Consider the following 20,764-nt stretch of genomic DNA (forward strand, 5'->3'; position numbering starts at 1 on the left):
TAGTTCCGATCCCCCTTTGTAAAGAGCTTACCAGCAAACTTACGTGAAGAGATAATTTCTGAACTCCGTGGCGCTTGCTTTTAGACGCGTCGCAGCACCATTGAGTGGCAGTTCCCGCTCTCCAAGTTGTGTAAGTACCTAAGCAGCTTAGCAAGCGCCCACGTGACCTGGTGGCTGGCATTTAGCAGGCTGTATCGGAACGCGGCTCTGCAGCTGTGACGTCACGCCGCCTCTCGGCTCGTCACTGTCACGCACAAACGCCGGCGCGCCGCGGGGTGCAGCTCTCCCCCCACCGCCTCTTGTTCTGCTCCACCCCTACCTGGCCACGCGAAAGCGGACGGCTGGGTAATGCTTCTCCATAACGAGCGGTTGCCGTTGATATAGTCCTAAATACAAAAAAGTCGACATGACATTTGTATTCCATGATACTCCAAAGTATAACACTTAGCATTTGTTTCTCTACGACACTTAACAATGCAATATCGCATTCGCCACACAAGCGTCTAAAATTACATGATCATCATTGTGAGTGAGTTCCAAGCAGGTATTGCCCGAGAGCATTACATTCTGCCACTCGACATTAATGTGATGGCGTTCGCCTGCCCAAGGCAGAGGTGAACAAATCTTCCTTCCAGCCTGCCTGTCCCTATCTCCGCCGCTGCCATTAAAGCATCTCAACCTCCCGTAACGGAGACACAAGAGTGCATGTGTACTGAAGCACAGTGGTTAAGGCAAGGCAACCTGGGTTTCCACAATGCTGGCAGGCGTCCCGGCCAGCCTGTTGCACCTGACAACAGGTTGCACTATCAATCCAATGTCACTACAGAATAGCCATGTATATGTTTTCGTAGGCAGCTTCTCTGTAACTCAGCTATCTTAACGGTGGCGACAGCAAAATGACAAACCGTACTTAAAGTAGACTGGGGACAATTTAAGAATTGACGAATATATACCAGTAACGAAACAGATCTCAAGTCCAGCATGGGAAAAGTTTTTGTGTATTTATGAGAGAGCTTCAAATAAATCGCAAGGTGTCTCACAATGCAAATTGTGTAAAAAGTTACTAATACTCATTCGGGAACCTCGAGTATGTTACGATATGTTTGTAAATTTGCCCAGCAGTGTCTGCCCTCCAATAATATTTTGAAACGGGATAAAGACTTTGCGCCTGAAAGGTGTGTGGAAATGTGTGATAAGGACCTGAGGTCATTTAGCAACATACAGGTTTTCTAACTTTAGGCCAAACATTGATTGAAATGGGAAAAAAATATGGCCTAGTGGATATTAAAACTCACATTCTGGTGGTATGCAGCGTAGTGTGAAGAAAGCTTAGTACGAAAGACAGGCTTCTCCTTTCAGACGTGAACTTTTTAGATTAAAATAATATGAAAAACGAACTTCATCTTTGGGAAAATGCTGTTGGGAAATTTAAAATTAACTATTTTGACCGCTTAGAATGAACACAGAGATCCCGCTATACACATCCTGAAAAAAGTAATTAAAATTGGTGTAACTGGGTTCATATTTGGCTGAAATACAACAAGGCTACAGAAACTAGACTTCCAAAACCTTACTTTAACTGGCGTTGCAGTATAATACTGTAGATATCTTCAGTTTCTTAAGCACAAGGAAGCGCAATTTTCAGAGATTGTTCTCCTTACTACAGAAAACATGTATTTGAGATGACCTGATGCTGGTTCGAATTATGAACAGCAAGTAGTAACCGAAAGAGGGTGAAATTGCAGAGAGAACGGTTTATATCGAAATAAAGAAATAAGCCCGAAGTACACCGAAAAGGGAAAAAAAGAGAAATAAAATCTATAAATTTCTGGACTACAATGACCCAAAATGAATATATATTATATTGGGCCTCGTTTTGCGATACTCCGGTAAAAAACTTCCGAATTCTACTCGTAATACTGCGATGAAAGCGTAAAGAATAAATGCTATGTAGCATAGCAGCGCGGGAAGACGGGCAGGCAAGCAAGATCCCTTTAGCCTGCTTGGGTTGGTGGTAGCTTGGCTGAAATCGAAGTAAAGCTGCCAGGCTAGTAACGTACGGCAGCCTGCCTGTCTGGCTTATAGGCAAGCATGGGCAGGTTAAAAGCCGAATGTGTACACCTCTGGCCCAGGGCAGTCTGAGACGTACCGTTTGTGGTTTACTGACAAGGGAATTCGACGCAACAGAATGCGTGCCACCAAATCACGCTGCAGCAGACAAAATCGAACTGTTAAGGCAACAGGTCCACACCCCTTGTATTGTTCCATCTCGTATCCAACACTGTAGACGAAGCTGTTAACTGATTTCCGACCGTGATGAATATATATTTCACCCTTACACATTTCTAATTAATTTGAGGATATTCGTTAAATGGGTTCGACGTAACTCAGTCCTTTCCTGTCACACAAGACACGAAGCTGTTGAGCCTCTGTGTACAGCATCTCTCTCCAATCTTAATCATTTGTTAGTATAAGGGGCAATCACAAAGCTTCCGATCGAAGATCATACGGTCAAAAATCGGTATGCCTCTCATGTAAAATTGCCATGAAAATTGAGGCAATCATTCTACCAACGCACCAAGTTGAAGATACCTGTTTGGGGAAACACGTATCCTGCTGCTTGAAGAAGTCCGTAACTACTTGATGCACATCCTTGTCCAACTGGAATCGTCGACCCTTCAAGGCCATTTTCAAGGGACTGAAGGCGTAATAATCGCATGGGGAGAGATCAGGACTTCAGGATGTGTGCTCGAGTGTCTCCCACGTGAGTTTTAACTTCTACGTTACGACTTTTGTGATGTGGGGACTGCGTTATCATGAAGCAGCAGCACGGAATTTGGTGCACCGTTCCATAACGGTGATTTTCGACAGACATACTACCCCATACACATCCTTCTTTCTCCAATGGACTTATACCGGTGATTGTCCCTCAGTACCCAAGAAAAAAACAGCGCATTGGTCAAATTTGGACGCATTTGGTAATAAAGTCGCCTTAGTCCGCATTTACGGAAAGCTGGTCGGAAAGACACGAATGCCACACTAATCCCTTATCTATATGTCGATTCGTATATAAACACATCGGAGTCGTGCTGCGTCGCATTTTGTATGCTGCAGCAACGTCCTCAAACAAATGTTTTGATCACCCATTATAGTACACTGGCCTACACATCCTTTTTGTTCTTATTCATTCGCACTTGTCTTCCCATCTGCTGTCATTTTCACAAACGTTATTTTATTTATTTCATACGTAGTTTAGCTCGAAAAAGTTTAAAATAACAAGAAAACACTAGCTCAGAGAGAGGTGCCAGACTGCAAATTCAAAGGTCCGTGATCCGATGTTCGGTGTCTCCAAGGATTTTTCCTGTCACTGATTGCTTCTCATTCCATTAGCACTGAATTGTATATATGAGTTTGTGAAGCTACACCTTGCTTCAGTTCAAAGATCGGATGAATTAGTCTCTAACAGGACCATGCCTAGAAAAACGTTGCAGTGTCCAAACCAACCTTTGGGTTGAGCGCAACTTTACTTCCTAGGGTTCTGTACCTCAAATGGTAAAACCGCAACCCTTATACGGTCACTTTGTTGTCTGCCTGTCTGTCAGAGTTTTAAGACCCCTTTTACCCAGAAAAGGGTAGAGGTATCAAGTTGACATTTTTGCCAAATACTATATTTTGATACTCGCAAACTCACACATCAAAACCTGCAGCCGCGCGGGATTAGCCGTGCGCTCTAAGGCGCTGCAGTCATGGACTGTGTGGCTAATCCCTGCGGAGGTTCGAGTCCTCCCTCGGGCATGGGTGTGTGTGTGTGTGTCCTTAGGATAATTTAGGTTAAGTAGTGTGTAAGCTTAGGGACTGATGACCTTAGCAGTTAAGTACCATAAGATTTCACACACATTTGAACATTTGAACAAAACCTGTAGGGTACTTCCCATTGTTATAAAATCATGATATTTGGCAACAAGCAGGGCTCCACAGAACAAGTAAAGGAAAAGTTCTTAAAACTGTTAATCTGTAATTATATCACATCAATTTTTCCCTATTTGTGTCTGTCTGTCCGACTGTTAAGACACCTTTTTGTCAGAACAGAAACGGGAAGAAGTATCCAGTTGAAATGTATGTGAAATACTAAGGTCTATGGTCCCTTTCCAGTGTAAAAATTTAAGCTTCGAAGTCAGTGAAAGATGCACCATTTATGTCACATATGTTGATACTCACAAACTCACTTATCAAAACCTATCGATGAACATAATTAAGTTTGTACAGAAGCCTTAGAACGCTAATCCTACTCGCACTTGTCCGGTTTTTTTAATTATTAAAACGAAACAGTTGCATGATATTGCGATACAACAGTGTTTCTTGTACTCATATTATTCAAAAACAGACATAATAAAACGCATTGTCAACGGAAACACATATGACACTGGTTTAATGTTCAACAGTGTTCATTATTTTACTACTGAGTACCTGGCATTGCCATGGTTTGTATCCATTCCAATCTCCTATAAGTCCATCTCTTCGTTCTCCCTTCCTCTGTCCATCTCCAACCCCCTCCCCCCCCTCTCTCTGTATACCTCCTCCACCCACCACTCTCTGTTCATCTTCTCCTGCGCCTGTCTCCGTCCTGTCCATCTGCTCTTCCCCGTCTTCCTGTCCATGTCCACGTGTCCCCTCTCTGTCCGTCTGCTCCTCCCCTGTCTCTGTTCATCTCCTCCTCTTCCCTTTCTCTGTCCATTTCCTCCTCTACGTCTCTCTGTTCATCTCCTCGTTCGCCCTGTCTCAGCCAAACGCCTCCTTCCCCCTCTCTATCTGTACATCTGCTTCGCTACTATTTTCTCTCCATCACCACGTTATCGTCCCCACACCAGCTGAAATTGATGGTTCCCACACCTACTGTATTTATTTCCAGATAACACGTAACACGAGTACAAACTTTGGTTGAAATCGATCCTTGACTTTAGGAGGAGCTTCTTATCAGCAGCTTTGCTCAGGTTCGCAGACGTCACATACACACATCAAAAAAAGTTTTGCATCACCTCGGTTCCCAGAATTACGGAACCTGTACAGGAAATTGAAATACAGATCAACATAAACACCATTTCCGCCCTTCTTATTGCTCATGATAACCACACTTTGCATGTTGTACCACCATACAGCGAGACCTTCAGAGGTGGTGGTCCAGATTGCTGTACGCACCGGTACCTCTCATACCCAGTAGCACGTCCTCTTGCGTTAATGTATGCCTGTATTCGTCGTGACATACTATCCACAAGTTCATCAAGGCACTGTTGGTCCACACTGTCCCACTCCTCAACAGCGTAGATCCCTCAGAGTGGTCCGTGGGTCACTTCGTACATACACAGCCCCTCCAATCTATCCCAGGGTTCATGTCTGGAGAACATGCTGGCCACTCTACTCGAGAGATGTCTTTATCCTGAAGGAAGTCATTCACAAGATGTGCACGATGCGGGCGAGAATTGTCGTCCACGAAGACGAATGCCTCGTCAATATGCTGCCGATATCGTTGCACTATCGGTCGGGGGATGCCATTCACGTATCGTACAGCCGTTAAGGCGCCTTCCATGACCACCAGCGGCATACATCGGCCCCACATAATGTCACCCCAAAACAGGAGGGAACGTCTACCTTGCTGCACTCGATAAACAGTGCGTCTAGGGCGTTCATCCTGACAAGGTTGCCTCCAAACACGTCTCCAACGGTTGTCTGGTTGAAGGCATATGCGACACTCATAGGTGAAGAGAACGTGATGCCAATCCTGAGCGATCCATTCAGCATGTTGTTGGGTCCATCTGTACTGCACTGCATGGTGTCATGGTTGCAAAGATTGACCTCGCCATGGACGTCGGGAGTGAAATCGCGCATCATGCAGCCTATTGTGCACAGTTTGAGTCGTAACACGATGTCCTGTGGCTGCACGAAAAGCATTCTTCAACACGGTGGCGTTACTGTCAGGGTTCCTCCGAGCCATAATCCGTAGGTAGCGGTCATCGGCTGCAGTGGTAGCCCTTGGGCGGCCAGAGCGAGGTATGTCATCGACAGTTACTGTCTCTCTGTATCTCCTCCATGTCCGAACAACATCGCTTTGGTTCACTCCGAGACGCCTGGACACTTCCCTTGTTGAGAACCCTTCCTGGCTCAAAGTAACAATGCGGACGCGGTCGAACAGCGGTATTGACTCTCTAGGCATGGTTGAACTACAGACAACACGAGCAGTGTACCTCCTTCCTGGTGGAATGACTGGAACTGATCGGCTGTCGGACCCCCTAAGTCTAATAGGCGCTGCTCATGCATAGTTGTTTACATCTTTGGGCGGATTTAGTGACATCTCTGAACAGTCAAAGGGACTGTGTCTATGATACAATATCCACAGTCAACGTCTGTCTTGAGGAGTTCCGGGAACCAGGGTAAGTAAAACTTTGTTTGATGTGTGTATGTAGCCTATCTCCGTCTGAATATTCATTAGAGTAGCGTGTAAAAATTTGAAATATATTGGTGAAAAACTTTTAGAGATTTTTAACAACGTTTGCACTTTATATATCATATATGTTTCTATACATTACATGTATTTTGAAAAATGTGTAGCCAATGTCCGTCCAAATGTACAGTAGAGTATCTTATAAAACTCTGAAGTAAATCGGTCAAGTACTTTTCGAAATTTTTGGTAACGACATGAAACAACGACTTTCCTTTACGTACTAGTATATATATTAACTGATGTCTATTCCTTAAATCTCCTCCATTGCTTGTTATTGTTAAACTAACGTAACGTTATGTGCATGCGGAAAACTCTGTACCTTGCGATGCAATGAAAATATATAATTTTATTAAATGTCGTCCTTATAATTACCGGCTTTTTGCAGAATTGTATGAGGGAATACCAAATATGTTTTTACACACACACACACACACACACACACACACACACACACACACTGGAGTTAGGTGGACAGCTCGCAGAAAAACTGTGCTTATATTATATTCTTCTTTTTTTCACGCATATTTCCGTCTTTTGGAAAGACGACCTTGTGGCCGTTAGCAGCAGTTCTCGGAACAACCGATCCGGAATCGTTAGCTGGACACAAGCGTGCAAATTTCTGCACCAACTGGCCAAGGCACATGCATAAATTCCGTGAGTTTTCCTCTGGTCTTTCCGTGACAGTAGGTTCTAGGTGCTTCCAGTATGACGAAGGTATGGACCACAGACCACATAGAGAACTTCTGAAACTGTACCGCAAAAGACTTTCTTTGTAGGAAATGACCCATAAACGTTACACAAACAAGAATACGAAAAACTGGGTGTTCGAGGAGATGGTTGAAAAATTCCTAGACTATTTTCCAACTATGGATCAAAGTGTAACCAGCGGAAAAGTGCTCCTATAGGAGCACAAAAAATGAAAATATGTTCCTGTTTATTTCAAGAACTCTGACTGAAAAGTGGGGTGCCAGCTGCCTCATTTTACCTTACTCACAACCTTTAAATATTTGCGCAAAAACTTTGGCATGCGAATATATTCGTACTTTTTTAACATGCAACTCATCTCAAACTCCCACAAGCTCCCCTGACTGTAACTCACTCACACCCACTAGTCCATCACTGTAAGTGGACTCATACACACCCACGCCCAGTAGATATTTGTCACTCACTTATTCAGCCTAGCCCATTGTGATCATTTCTTTGTGTCTCGCTGTCATTGTCTCCTGTGTCACAGCCACAACTCCCTTCGTTCTGACCTACTACTACCGTCTCCTATCACTTTCACTGTCTCCCACGTGCTCTCTGTTACTACTAATATCTATCTCATTTCTTCCTTCCTGCTGCAGCTGTCTCTTCTCATTGTCACTATCTTCTCGTCCTCGTTTTCATTCTCATATACTCTGATTCTCATTATCACTGGCTCTTACCCACTTTCTCTTTCTCTTTATTCCTGTCCCCTCTGTCGTTGTCTCCCTTCACTCTTTTCCTAGCACTCTTCTGTCACTGTCGACTGAGTTCCACTGCCACTTTGTCCGCCAGCCGGTGTGGCCGAGCGGTTCTAGGCGCTACAGTCTGAAACCACGAGACCGATACGGTCGCAGGTTCGAATCCTGCCTCGGTCATGGATGTATGTGATGTCCTTAGGTTAGTTAGGTTTAAGTAGTTGTAAGTTCTAGGGGACTGATGACCTCAGAAGTTAAGTCCCATAGTGCTCAGAGCCATTTGAACCATTTTTGAACCACTTTGTCCCTCTCGTTCACTCACCTTCGCTCTTTCTAAAACACAACCACTGTTTACTATCTTGCAATAGTTATCAGTTTTCCGCCCCTTTGACACTGCCACTGTCTTCTTCTCTCTCAGCGCAAAAGAGCGCGAATATGGCTCAAATGGCTCTGAGCACTTTGGGACTTAACATCTGATGTCATCAGTCTCCTAGAACTTAGAACTTCTTAAACCTAACTAACCTAAGGACATCACACACATCCATGCCCGAGGCAGGATTCGAACCTGCGACCGTAGCAGTCCCGCGGAGAGCGAATATGTTCGCATACCAAAGTTTCTGGGAATATTTTTAAAGATGCTGAGAAAGGTACACTATGTGATCAAAAGTATCCGGACACTCCCAAAAACATACGTTTTTAATATTAGGTGCATTGTGCTGCCACCTACTGCCAAAAACTCCATTGAGAGAGCAGAATGCGGCGCTCGGCGGAACTCACGGACTTCGAACGTGGTCAGGTGGTTGGGTGTCACTTGTATCATACGTCTGTACGCGCGGTTTCCACACTCCTAAACATCCCTAGGTCCACTGTTTCCGATGTGGTAGTGAAGTGGAAACGTGAAGGGACACGTACAGCACAAAAGCGTAGAGGCTGACCTCGTCTATTGACTGACAGAGACCGCCGACAGTTGAAGAGGATCGTTACCTGTAAAAGGCAGACATCTATCCAGACTATCATACAGGAATTCCACACTGCATCAGGATCCACTGCAAGTACTATGACAGTTAGGCGGGAGGTGAGAAAACTTGGATTTCATGGTTGAGTAGCTGCTCATAAGCCACACATCACGCCGGTAAATGCCAAGGACCGTAAACATTGGACCACTGAACAGTGGAAAAACGTTGTGTAGAGTGACGAATCACGGTACACAGTATGGCAATCCGATGGCAGGGTGTGGGTATGGCGAATGCCCGGTGAACGTCATCTGCCAGCGTGTGTAGTGCCAACAGTAAAATTAGGAGGCGGTGGTGTTATGGCGTGGTCGTGTTTTTCATGGAGGGGGCTTGCACTCGTTGTTGTTTTGCATGGCACTATCACAGAACAGGCCTACATTGATGTTTTAAGCGCGTTCTTACTTCCCAGTGTTGAAAAACAATTCGGGGATGGCGATTGCATCTTTCAACACGATCGAGCACCTGTTCATAATGCTTGGCCTGTGGCGGAGTGGTTACACGGCAATAACATCCCAGTAATTGGCTGGCCTGCACAGAGTCCTGACCTGAATCCTATAGAACACCTTTGGCATATTTTGGAACGCCAACTTCGTGCAAGGCCTCACCGACCGACATCGATACCTCTTCTCAGGGCAGCACTCCGTGAAGAATGGGCTGCCATTCCCCAAGAAACCTTCCATCACCTGATTGAACGTATGCCTGCGAGAGTGGAAGCTATCGCCAAGGCTACGGGTGGGCCAACACCATACTGAATTCCAGCATTACCGATGGATGGCGCCAAAAACTTGTAAGTCATTTTAAGCCAGGAGTCCGGATACTTTTGATCACATAGTGTAGATTGAGGCAGCTGGTACCCCAATTTTCACTCGGTCTTTTAAATAAACAGGAACATATTCACAATTGTTTGTTCTCCGATAGGAGAATACTACAACATAGGGTTCCCAGATTATGACGGATACACCTTACAGAATGTTTCTCCGTGATACGTCACTTTGTAAACTAACTTCCGTTGGGGTTTTCCGATGAACCGCCCATGCACTAATGGTGCTTCCACAAGTCTGGTAACTCCGTAAGTCCCATCAGTCCCACCGTAGACTACATGAAATGCCAAAAGAAACAATTGATTTGCTCCGTTTGCTTAAGCAGTAGTAAGTGTGTAATATTCATACTTTACCCCATACTGTAGGATAGTGACAATAAGACAAACCTTCTGTCGGGTATAAAAATGGTCCCTAGCACGAGGGCTATCCAAAATACTTCATCCTATCTTTTCAACATCAATAGAACCCGAGGTATGAGCACTGGAAAATCCCGTTTTTATACTCGGCGTTTTCGAACATATTAGGTAAGCATGCTTTCGCATGCATACAGATAAAATCTTATCTACAAATTTTAGGATCAAGTTTCGGAAAAGAGCTCAGAAAGGTGGAAGCTTTAGCAAGAAGCAGAAAAAGGAAAGGATGAATTGTACAAACGAATAAAAAATTGACGCATTCTTCCCAGAATATCAAACTTTCATGATGCTCAAACGAGTGCCAAAGATTCAGGAAGCAAATCCGTTGGTGTGCGGTCAATATCGCCACCTTCCCAGCGCTGTCTGTGTCCATGCTGCACCAAGACTGTTTACTCTCGGGCTCGGCTGGGTACCCGTACGATCCGCGGGCCTTCACGGCGCGTGAAGGCTCGTGCACTCTGTTCCCAGTACAGCTGAGCTCGACTGCCAGCGATGCGGGCAACAGAACGGAGAGACCGGCTGCAGGTGAGCTCGTGGGGTAAATGTGTCGTGATGCACGGCTCTGGCCACCATGCTGATCGCCAAAGATGCCATTTGTAGATAATGATACAGGGGCAGTCGGCAACGCGTGTCCACGAGGACTCTTACATTACACCACGTGATATACGAGGGCAGTTCAATAAGTAATGCAACACATTTTTTTTCTCGGCCAATTTTGGTTGAAAAAACCGGAAATTTCTTGTGGAATATTTTCAAACATTCCCGCTTCGTCTCGTATAGTTTCATTGACTTCCGACAGGTGGCAGCGCTGTACGGAGCTGTTAAAATGGCGTCTGTAACGGATGTGCGTTGCAAACAACAGGCAGTGATCGAGTTTCTTTTGGCGGGAAACCAGGGCATCTCAGATATTCATAGGCGCTTGCAGAATGTCTACGGTGATCTGGCAGTGGACAAAAGCAAGGTGAGTCGTTGGGCAAAGCGTGTGTCATCATCACCGCAAGGTCAAGCAAGACTGTCTGATCTCCCGCGTGCGGGCCGGCCGTGCACAGCTGTGACTCCTGCAATGGCGGAGCGTGCGAACACACTCGTTCGAGATGATCGACGGATCACCATCAAACAACTCAGTGCTCAACTTGACATCTCTGTTGGTAGTGCTGTCACAATTGTTCACCAGTTGGGATATTCAAAGGTTTGTTCCCGCTGGGTCCCTCGTCTAACCGAACACCATAAAGAGCAAAGGAGAACCATCTGTGCGGAATTGCTTGCTCGTCATGTGGCTGAGGGTGACAATTTCTTGTCAAAGATTGATACAGGCGATGAAACATGGGTTCATCACTTCGAACCTGAAACAAAACGGCAATCAATGGAGTGGCGCCACACCCACTCCCCTACCAAGAAAAGGTTTAAAGCCATACCCTCAGCCGGTAAAGTCATGGTTACAGTCTTCTGGGACGCTGAAGGGGTTATTCTGTTCGATGTCCTTCCCCATGGTCAAACGATCAACTCTGAAGTGTATTGTGCTACTCTTCAGAAATTGAAGAAACGACTTCAGCATGTTCGTAGGCACAAAAATCTGAACGAACTTCTCCTTCTTCATGACAACGCAAGACTTCACACAAGTCTTCGCACCCGAGAGGAGCTCACAAAACTTCAGTTGACTGTTCTTCCTCATGCACCCTACAGCCCCGATCTCGCACCGTCGGATTTCCATATGTTTGGCCCAATGAAGGACGCAATCCGTGGGAGGCACTACGCGGATGATGAAGAAGTTATTGATGCAGTACGACGTTGGCTCCGACATCGACCAGTGGAATGGTACCGTGCAGGCATACAGGCCCTCATTTCAAGGTGGCGTAAGGCCGTAGCATTGAATGGAGATTACGTTGAAAAATAGTGTTGTGTAGCTAAAAGATTGGGGAATAACCTGGTGTATTTCAATGCTGAATAAAACAACCCCTGTTTCAGAAAAAAAATGTGTTGCATTACTTATTGAACTGCCCTCGTACACAGCTCCCTAAAGTGACCCATGACGATTCCAATTTAGTAGTGAGACGTCAAGGCTGAGATCGCTAAGGACAGGAGACAACAACTGTGTTGGCAGTAGCCTTGTTGAATTAATCAGAAGTCATTCTTCTCGCCTCTTCCCGTTCCTATCGGTCGGTTTTCTTCTTTATGTTATTCCATCTCTCCTGCTGGTAGGCATTTGCACTAAGGCTTAGCTTCTTCATGTCACTTTGGATATTCGTCAACGCGCTGGTTTCAAGTGTTCTCCCTTTTCCACGACACGGTCATCGTGTATTCGTGCTGTGTGACCGCATCATCTCAGCCTGTATTTTTAGGGTTTTTAATTTATGGGGAAGAATTCAAAATTACCTCTTATGATTTCTCTGCGCTCTTTGTCGTTTAATGTTAGTCCTCCCGCCCAACATAACACGCGCATTTCTGGTGTATGGAGTTTCATTGCGTGGACCTAAAAAATGACTCACGAACAGAAACTCCATACAATAAAAATGCGGATTTCACTTTGGGCGGGAGGAGTAACATCGAAAAACAACGTATGTAATAAATTCAAAAGAGAAAGTTTTAAAGTCTTTCTCATGAATGAAAAACTTTCCAAATCCAGGCTGAGATGGTAACGTCATATAGTACGAAGACCTAATGACCAGATCGCGAAAAAGTACCTTTCCATGGCTATAAAGAGAGAGATAGTGAGAGACCTCAAACCAGCTGGTTGACGAATATCCAAGGTTGGTTGGTTGGTTGGTTTGTGGGGGTTGAAGGGACCAGACTTCAAAGGCCATCAATCCAGTATCCAAGGTGATATGAAGAAGCTAAGCTTTAGTGAAGGCAGTCGGTGCCGCGTTGTTGGGAAAGCAGACCCTGAAGTAACAGGAAAACGTAAGGACAAACACTTCTGATACGTTCAAAAAGATCACTGCTGATATTTTTCTCTACCATGGTCCATACAGTTGGTCCTCGTTCTTTTACGATCTCGCCCCTAATGAAAGAATCAGTGAGTCTGGAAAATTTCAGAAAATCTAAGCTCTATGGTCCAACGGGTACTGACCCCTGTTGCCCCCAATTATGAGTTCAGTGCCCTAACCACTTCACCACTTCAGTCGCTAATAGCTTAGGGAAAAAATAAATTACTCACTTCTGGGACTGCAGTGGATAATGTACCACATCCAAATTATGGCCCAAAACAAATTAACGTTAGAATTTTAGAGATATTACATCTATTATCTGCTAATCTTCTCTACTACTGTCATAGACGTTCTGGATCGGACTGTGATTAAATGGAACTGACCATCTCGAACTGGCTTCCGAAACAAGCTATGAAAAAACTATGTCTCTAAACATCTTTTCCATATGACATAAAACCTAATGTTCCTGCTCATCGAGAACTTGATGGTGAGCAGCCTTCTTGTCAATGGCGTGATGCGATCCGCACTGAAGGACGCACGATAGTGCGCCGCGGCGCACCGCGTCACGAATGGAGCCTTCGTTGTATTGACCGCCCCACCCACCTCGTTCTGCCCACCCCTTCCACCCCCTTGGCTGGGGAAGGGACTCCTGCCCCGGCAGATTATTACCTCTAGCTTTCTGTGCAACCTCGATATTAAAAACAAAATAAAAGAAGGAAAACTCCCAGCAGCTTTCATGACCTGCTGGAATGCAATACCAGCAGCCAGTTCATATGGACAACCAAACAGCCAAGAGGCATCCAGTATTTCTAACAGGACCCAGCCTACATAGAAAAATGTGTAGGCAATAATTTGACGATGTACAGAGACCTTTGAGAGGATTTCTCTCAACCAAAGGCTTTAAGATGGTTCTACTACAGTAAAAGTCATATACTACTACTACTACCATCACCAATAATAATAATAATAATAATAACAACAAATGGTTTTTGTATAACACAGCATCATAAAATTACTCGTCAAAACCCTGTTGCAGATGTCTTAGTACCTGCAATTACTACCTATATATTTTTCATTATAAGAGACTTCCTGTCACCATTGTTGGATGTCACAGAGCTAAGAAGCCGTTGTGCTTGTTAATTCACAGGAAACAGGCGCTCTTCGATTCTAGCAGATGACGAAAGCTTGTGAGAGATTTTTCTAATTATTATTATTATTAATTTTATTATTATTGTAATTCCGCTACACCGGTAGCAACCCTGTAAATGGATAGGAAGAACAGGGAGAAACCAACTGATGAAAGATTTAGGCAAGATATTCTCATAGTGCCAGAAGTGCCAACTGATAATAAATAATGAAAAACATGGTTCAAATGGCTCTGAAAACTATGGGACTTAACATCTGAGGTCCTCAGTCCCCTAGAACTTAGAACTACTTAAATCTAACTAACCTAAGGACATTACACACATCCATGCCCGAGGCAGGATTCGAACCTGCGACCGTTGCGGTCGCGCGGTTCCAGACTGAAGCGCCTAGAACCGCTCGGCCACACTGGCCGGCAATAATGAAAAGTGGGAAGTCATACGCATGAGTACAAAAAGGAATTCGCTAAATGTCGGTTAAGCAATAAATAGCGCAAATCTAAAAATCTGTAAATTCAACTAAATACTTAGTGATTACAATTTGAGTAACTTAAATTGGAACGATCACATAGATAATATTGTGGTGGAAGCAAACCAAAGACTGCGATTAATTGGCAGAGCACTTAGAAAATACAACAGACCTGCTAAGAAAACTGCCTACACTACGCTTGTCCGTCCTCTCCTAGAGTACTGCTGCACAGTATGGGATCAGCATCGGATAGGACTGACGGAAGACGTCGAAACAGTTCAAACAAGGGCGGCTCCTTTTATATTATCGCGAAATAGGGGAGAGAGGACCATGGATGTGATACGCGAATTGGGGTGGCAATCATTAAAACAAAGGCGTTTTTCGTTCCAGCTGGATCTTCTCATGAAATTTCAGTCACCAGCTTTCTCCTCAGAAAGCGAAACTATTTTGTCGGCGACCATCTACACAGGCAGAAGTTATCATCACAGCAAAAATAAGAGAAATCGGAAATAAGAGTACGGAAAGATTTGAGTGTTCGGATTTCTCGAGCGCTGTTCGAAAGTGGAACTGTAGAAAAATAGCCTGAGGGTGGTTCGATGAACCATTTGCTACGCATTTAATTTTGAACTACAGAGCAATCATGTAGATGTAGATAAACCTCATGAAAGATCAGCTGGCTGTCAACGTCTTGAGGAACTCCTCGTTAGAAGACAAGCGAAATCAGTCAACTATTCATGCTAAAGGTGAAAATGTATAGTGCCATCTGAATGGCAAGGAAGATGCAGCTGCTACTCCTACTTTCTGTAGGTTAGAGGTTTCCTCTGTCCATTTTGTGTTTGAATTACAGCTAGCTTCGAAAGCGGTCAATATCATCTTGGAGAGATACAGCTTGAAACATGTTTTCTGGGACTAACCACTTTTGGTCCAAATCGAAACAAAGTACTGTGAGATGCTAACAAAATCAGTCCGTACCTCAGTAACTAATGCACTGTTTCTAATAAGACACATTCGTATTACGATAAGTCTAGACTGATAAACGATCACGGAGCTGGACACCTCTGTACAAGATCCCTAATTACTTCCAACTTTCCTTGGAACGCAAAACATAAACTGGCTCTTTCTAGCAAAAACATTGTTCAAAGCAGAGAAAATGTTTAGTGGCTAAATAATTGAATTAACAGCTGTACAAGAAATGAGTTGAACAGAAGAAAATGCCGCTGATATTAACAATTACAGGCTCTTCAAAAGTGAGACAGAAAACGCGAACTTCAAAGCGTATTTAATTCAAGAAACCCTTTCAGCGCTAACACAAATATGTGGAGTTATGGAGTTCAGTGACAAATCTGAAATCGGAAGGAACAGAGTAATGACAGTCATTACAAATCGTGTGAATATTTCGTACACACCAATAAACGCAAACGCGCCGCTTAACAAAATGATAGAACAGCCCACAAAAATTTGATAGAGTTTAGGGACCAAGGGGAAAAAAGAAACAATGTCTAAAATAACACTACTTCATATCAATGCTCTATTAGGAGATGTTAGTGTTCGGTTAGATAATGAATGCAAGTACTGCAAAAAATTAGACAATATAAAGCAAATAATCATACGAACCAAATATTCGCGTTGGGATTAAAAAACACTTATCTCAGTCTAATAATCAGTAACAATAAACCGTTTAGTTGCTAAAAAATCACACTTTAAGAGAGTCTCTGGGTGTTATTTACGTACACAAGATATTCTAGGAAGAATAGTCAGTATTCAGGTATGTGATAGGAACGTTCAGTCGAAGCAAAAACTTCTAGTAAACACTGGCTCTAAAAATACGTACCGTAGTATCTTCGATACTGTGAAACAAATCTCTTCTGCTGTAAACTCTTTGCCTTCTATATTTTGGGAGGAGATATTGTGGACCAAAGAAAGAAAAAACTGTCCAGTAAACATGGTTTCTGTAGTCCATATCTTAAGAGCTATGAACACTTGTCAGTAGATCAGATGTGTTTCACAGCAGCGAAAATGAAAAAGTGCTGATAGCTTTTACGGTGTGCACTTTAGAGTCCATGTTTACTGGACTGTTTTTCTCTTTTTGGTCCATACTACCACATCTCAAAATACGGAAAGCAAAAAGCGTGCGGTAGAAGATATTTGTTTCACAGTATCGAAGATGAAGTACTCACAACTGTTAAGGTATGCATTTTAGAGCCCATGTCACTAGACATTTTGCTTCGTGTGATCGTGTTATATCCCTGAATATTGACCATTCCTCCTGGGACACGGTGTATTTAGCATATCACGAACTAATTTGCTGATATTCAGATGGAGCACAGAATTCATCACTTCAGGAACAGAAAGAAACAACATATATTTCTTTTGGAAAGATAAAGAGGACTTTCAAAGTACTTTATACGGTAATTTTCACAAATTTTATATGTGGTTCACGAAGTAAGAAATATTTGATACAACGACCTACGTCATAAATTAGCAAGAACGATTTAGTTGACAAGAGCAAAGAGAAATACATTTGCTATAAATAAGCCATTGTCGCCTAACAACTGGTGAAGATGGACGGAGCACAAACGTTCTTAAGCTTTTAATTATTTCATCATCACTACAGTAGACGAATAGTTGTCTCGACATTGTAATTTTAATGCAGAAGGAGAATTTTGTCTATAAGAATAAACACGGAACTATGAACATGAAGTGGAAGCTAAATTATCAGCTTTCGCTGAAGATGATTTCATCAAGCAAACATAACTCCTTTATTCTCTCAGAGATTAAAAGTTGTTTGCTCAATATTGTATGAAATCTCTTTCGCCGCTACAATTGATGAAGTTAAATAAAATCTCAAAGAAAAAAATAGTCGTCTAATAAAACAAGTCCTTGGCAAAATTTCATAGAGGCAACGTATTATGAATACACTGTACAAAAAAGGAAGACTGAACACGAATTAAAACTCGATGAAATATTGAAATTCCAATGCGCAAGACAAATAAGAAGGTATACAACTTGTGGGCACAATTTCATTCGGTAGTAGGACGAATAAAAAAGAAATGTTGCCTCCAAAGTCAATTGTAGGCACTCTGTTCAGCATTTATTTTAAGTCCATCACTGAAAACGTAGCAAGTGTCTTTATTTTTGATTGGCGAACTCGTTAATGCTTTGCAATTGCTAAATCCACTCCTGGAAATTGAAATAAGAACACCGTGAATTCATTGTCCCAGGAAGGGGAAACTTTATTGACACATTCCTGGGGTCAGATACATCACATGATCACACTGACAGACCCACAGGCACATAGACACAGGCAACAGAGCATGCACAATGTCGGCACTAGTACAGTGTATATCAACCTTTCGCAGCAATGCAGGCTGCTATTCTCCCATGGAGACCATCGTAGAGATGCTGGATGTAGTCCTGTGGAACGGCTTGCCATGCCATTTCCACCTGGCGCCTCAGTTGGACCAGCGTTCGTGCTGGACGTGCAGACCGCGTGAGACGACGCTTCATCCAGTCCCAAAAATGCTCAATGGGGGACAGATCCGGAGATCTTGCTGGCCAGGGTAGTTGACTTACACCTTCTAGAGCACGTTGAGTGGCACGGGATACATGCGGACGTGCATTGTCCTGTTGGAACACAAGTTCCCTTGCCGGTCTAGGAATGGTAGAACGATGGGTTCGATGACGGTTTGGATGTACCGTGCACTATTCAGTGTCCCCTCGACGATCACCAGTGGTGTACGGCCAGTGTAGGAGATCGCTCCCCACACCATGATGCCGGGTGTTGGCCCTGTGTGCCTCGGTCGTATGCAGTCGTGATTGTGGCGCTCACCTGCACGGCGCCAAACACGCATACGACCATCATTGGCACCAAGGCAGAAGCGACTCTCATCGCTGAAGACGACACGTCTCCATTCGTCCCTCCATTCACGTCTGTCGCGACACCACTGGAGGCGGGCTGCACGATGTTGGGGCGTGAGCGGAAGACGGCCTAACGGTGTGCGGAACCGTAGCCCAGCTTCATGGAGACGGTTGCGAATGGTCCTCGCCGATACCCCAGGAGCAACAGTGTCCCTAATTTGCTGGGAAGTGGCGGTGCGGTCCCCTACGGCACTGCGTAGGATCCTACGGTCTTGGCGTGCATCCGTGCGTCGCTGCGGTCCGGTCCCAGGTCGACGGGCACGTGCACCTTCCACCGACCACTGGCGACAACATCGATGTACTGTGGAGACCTCACGCCCCACGTGTTGAGCAATTCGGCGGTACGTCCACCCAGCCTCCCGCATGCCCACTATACGCCCTCGCTCAAAGTCAGTCAACTGCACATACGGTTCACGTCCACGCTGTCGCGGCATGCTACCAGTGTTAAAGACTGCGATGGAGCTCCGTATGCCACGGCAAACTGGCTGACACTGACGGCGGCGGTGCACAAATGCTGCGCACCTAGCGCCATTCGACGTCCAACACCGGGGTTCCTGGTGTGTCCGCTGTGCCGTGCGTGTGATCATTGCTTGTACAGCCCTCTCGCAGTGTCCGGAGCAAGTATGGTGGGTCTGACACACCGGTGTCAATGTGTTCTTTTTTCCATTTCCAGGAGTGTATACTCTTGGAAAGAACACATTGACACCGGTGTGCCAGACCCACCATACTTGCTCCGGACACTGCGAGAGGGCTGTACAAGCAATGATCACATGCACGGCACAGCGGACACACCAGGAACCGCGGTGTTGGCCGTCGAATGGCGCTAGCTGCGCAGCATTTGTGCACCGCCGCCGTCAGTGTCAGCCAGTTTGCCGTGGCATACGGAGCTCCATCGCAGTCTTTAACACTGGTAGCATGCCACGACAGCGTGGACGTGAACCGTATGTGCAGTTGACGGACTTTGAGCGAGGGCGTATAGTGGGCATGCGGGAGGCCGGGTGGACGTACTGCCGAATTGCTCAACACGTGGGGCGTGAGGTCTCCACAGTACATCGATGTTGTCGCCAGTGGTCGGCGGAAGGTGCACGTGTCCGTCGACCTGGGACCGGACTGCAGCGACGCACGGATGCACGCCAAGACCGTAGGATCCTACTCAGTGCCTTAGGGGACCGCACCGCCACTTCCCAGCAATTTGGGACACTGTTGCTCCTGGGGTATCGGCGAGGACCATTCGCAACCGTCTCCATGAAGCTGGGCTACGGTCCCTCACACCGTTAGGCCGTCTTCCGCTCACGCCCCAACATCGTGCAGCCCGCCTCCAGTGGTGTCGCGACAGGCGTGAATGGAGGGACGAATGGAGACGTGTCGTCTTCAGCGATGAGAGTCGCTTCTGCCTTGGTGCCAATGATGGTCGTATGCGTGTTTGGCGCCGTGCAGGTGAGCGCCACAATCACGACTGCATACGACCGAGGCACACAGGGTGAACACCCGGCATCATGGTGTGGGGAGCGATCTCCTACACTGGCCGTACACCACTGGTGATCGTCGAGGGGACACTGAATAGTGCACGGTACATCCAAACCGTCATCGAACCCATCGTTCTACCATTCCTAGACCGGCAAGGGAACTTGCTGTTCCAACAGGACAATGCACGTCCGCATGTATCCTGTGCCACCCAACGTGCTCTAGAAGGTGTACGTCAACTACCCTGGCCAGCAAGATCTCCGGATCTGTCCCCCATTGAGCATGTTTGGGACTGGATGAAGCGTCGTCTCACGCGGTCTGCACGTCCAGCACGAACGCTGGTCCAACTGAGGCACCAGGTGGAAATGGTATGGCAAGCCGTTCCACAGGACTACATCCAGCATCTCTACGATCGTCTCCATGGGAGAATAGCAGCCTGCATTGCTGCGAAAGGTGGATATACACTGTACTAGTGCCGACATTGTGCATGCTCTGTTGCCTGTGTCTATGTGCCTGTGGTTCTGTCAGTGTGATCATGTGATGTATCTGACCCCAGGAATGTGTCAATAAAGTTTCCCCTTCCTGGGACAATGAATTCACGGTGTTCTTATTTCAATTTCCAGGCGTGTATATGGGAATTGGACATACGTCCTAATCTCCTC

Source organism: Schistocerca serialis, chromosome 3 (genome assembly GCF_023864345.2).
Source record: "Schistocerca serialis cubense isolate TAMUIC-IGC-003099 chromosome 3, iqSchSeri2.2, whole genome shotgun sequence".
NCBI lineage: Eukaryota > Metazoa > Arthropoda > Insecta > Orthoptera > Acrididae > Schistocerca > Schistocerca serialis.